We start from the raw sequence: 3,121 nt of genomic DNA, 5'->3' as shown, positions 1-3,121 counted from the left end.
TTCTCTCCATGACCCCTTCAATCCTGGGGCCTTCCCTGCAACTGAAGCTGCACTTTCACCTATGGCCTTTCCCGGCCTCTCAGAGTGCCAAGCTTCAGCTGCTCTCTGTGACCCCTTCACGCTTTCAACACCAGAACCATGCAGGAGACTCTTACACATTACCAACTCCTACTTCCAGCTTGAAATAGAGGTGCAGGTCCCCTCTGTGTGCTGACCCTGAGGAAATACCTCCCAGAAGATTCCACCACAGTGATGCTGGTCTCTTGTTACTTACAGCTGATTTTTCAGCCCCAGCTAACCAGCATCAATTGTCCCAGTAAAGCAAAGGTTTTTCTTCAGGTTCTGGTCTCTTCTTAATCACAGCTGATTCTTCAGCCCCAGCCGACCAGAACCCACAGATTCTCAATCTAAAATCTCACGCAAACAGCCCTGATGGTCTCTGTTTCCCTTTGAAGCTTCACAAGCCAGGCCTCCATCATCTACAGCTCTTTCAGCATAACTGTTCCAAGCTCCACTGCAACAAACTCTGAGCATACAATGGCTTTTCCAGTCCAAAGTTCCAAACACTTCCAAAGTCCTCCCCAAAACAACAAGGTCAGGTCTGTCACAGCAATACCCTACTCTCGGTACCAATTTCTGTCCTGGTTTGTTTCTCCATTGCTGTGACAAAATACTCTGACCACTACCAACTTGGGGAGGAAAGGGTTTATTTAGCTTACATATCCCAGGTCACAGTTCATCTGGGAGCCCAAGGTAGGAACTCAGGGCAGGAACCTAGAGGCAGGAGCTGGAGCACAAGGCATGGAGGAACACTGCTTACTGGCTTGCTCCTTTGGCCCTGCTCAGCCTGCTTTCTTATGCCACATAGGCCCACCTTCCCAGGGGTGGCACCACCCACAGTGGACTAGGCCCTCCCGCATCACTCATCAAGAAGATGCCCCTCAGACATGGCCACAGGCCAGTCCAATAGAGGAAATTCCCCAGTTGAGGCGCCCTCAAACCAGGTGTGTCAAGTTGACACTAAAGCTATCCAGCACAACTGCTGATGAATTTTTTTTTTAAGTTTTAAGAAGGACTCATTAATGCTATGCTCCTGGAATATCGTGGCTTGAAGATGATCAGATGATGGTATGGCTGGGCTGCCACACACTTGCCTAAATTATAGTCCTTTCTAAGTGATGGAGCAGAAATGGAATTCATTTATCTGAAGAAATGCTCGCATCTCTGATTCCTAATGGAATTCCAGTTTTGCGTAAGTATTGCAGAAAGCGTTTGATGTGTGTTTGTTGGATGAAAAGTGAATTTCCTCCACATAATTCCTTCTGTTCAGTGGGATTTGTTCCTGTCTGCTTGAAATAAGCAACATGTTCTATTGATTTAGCAGTTCATATTAGTTGGAAACAAAGGCATTTTTTCTACAACTTCTGTATATTTTAGTTTAGTTTAGCTTTAAAAGCTAAAAGCTAGGGCTGGAGAGATGGCTCAGCGGTTAGGAACGCTGGTTGTTCTTGCAGAAGACCCGGGTTCGAATCCCAGCACCCACATGGCAGCTAACAGCTGTCCATAACTCCAGTTCCCGGGGATCCGACAGCCTTTTCTGTCCTCCGCGGGCATTGCAAGACACGGGTGCACTTACCTACATGCAGGCAATACATGCATACACATAAAAATAATAATAAAGTATTTTAAAAAAAGCTAAAAGCAATATTGCATATCATAACTTTATTCATGAGATCATAGTCCTTTCAGATTCAGAAGAGCAGTAGTTTCTGTGACATTCAAAGGTGACAGGCACTTTTACAGAAGGAAATGATGCGCCTGTGGGGGCTGTTGCTGTGCCCAGCTATTCTCTCCTTTTACTTTCAACAAATGTAAGAGTCGAACTTTTCTGAGCAGTTAGATTTGTTCTTTTTTTAAGATTTATTTTTCATTTTGCATGTGTGCATCTGCGCACATGAGTTTGAGTGCCTGTGGAACCTAAAAGAGGACAGTAGATCCCCTGGAGCTGTAGTTTCAGGTGGTATGGGTGCTGGGTCCTCTGTAAGAGCTACAAACGTGCTTAACCATTGAGCCGTCCCTCCAGCCCCTGAGCAGTTATATTTTTGGAGAGATGTCTGTCCGTAATGCTTCTCTTCATCTCCAGCTCTGAATCTTAAATCACGCAGGACCCATATGGTTCCAAAAAACTCCTTAGTAGCCTGCTTTTCTGTCAGGGACACATGGATTTGCATTGCCTTTTGCAGTAACATGTGTCAGGGTGTGTGTGAAACAAACCACACCTGCAGAGTTTTGTGGACAAATTGAAACAGCGTGAGGGAAGTGCCCAGTTGTCCTAGTTATAAGACCATCAATCATCACAGCAACAACAGCCACTACCATCACTGAAGACTTGTCTCCGCTCCCATGTTCATGAGTTTATCAATGTCTTTATTAATTCCATTTGAATATCTTTTTCTTAAAGTATTAAGTATTGAGGGCTGAAGGTGGCAGAGAACCAATATTTAACTAACATAGTTGCTTTATAAGGTTGAGAACTTAAGTGCTGAGTGTGGTAGTATGTGCCTTTAATCCCAGCACTTGTGAGGCAGAGGCAGATGAGGCAGAACTCTGTGAGTTCGAGGCCAGCCTGGTCTACAGAATGAGCTCCAGACCAACTGGGACTATAAGGAGACCCTGTCTCAAAAAGACCAAAGGGAAAAAAAAAGACTGTGGTTTGGAGGCCCCGAAGATCTTTGCTGAGGCACTTGTTTTCTTTCTCTTGAAAAAGAACATTTTTTTAAATTTTTATTTATTATTTTCATTTTATGTGTATGCGTGTATTGCCTGCACATAGGTAAGTGCATCTGCATTGTGCAATGCCCACAGAGGATAGAAGAGACTGTCAGATCCCCTGGCACTAGCAGTTTTTAGCTGCCATGTGGGTGCTGGGATTTGAACTTGAGTCTTCTGCAAGAACAGCCAGTGTTCTTAACTGCTGAGCCATCTCTCCAGCCCTGAACATATATAAAAAAAATAAAAGCTTCCTGAAAGGCCTGGGGTGGTGGCACATGCCCATAACCCCACACTAGGGAGGTGGAGGCAGGAGGATCGGATGTTCAAGGCCAGCCTGACCTACATGAGA

The sequence above is a fragment of the Nannospalax galili genome, unplaced genomic scaffold (genome assembly GCF_000622305.1).
Source record: "Nannospalax galili isolate Female #2095 unplaced genomic scaffold, S.galili_v1.0 scaffold120, whole genome shotgun sequence".
Taxonomy (NCBI): Eukaryota; Metazoa; Chordata; class Mammalia; order Rodentia; family Spalacidae; genus Nannospalax; species Nannospalax galili.
Note: the sequence above shows the minus strand (reverse complement) of the source record.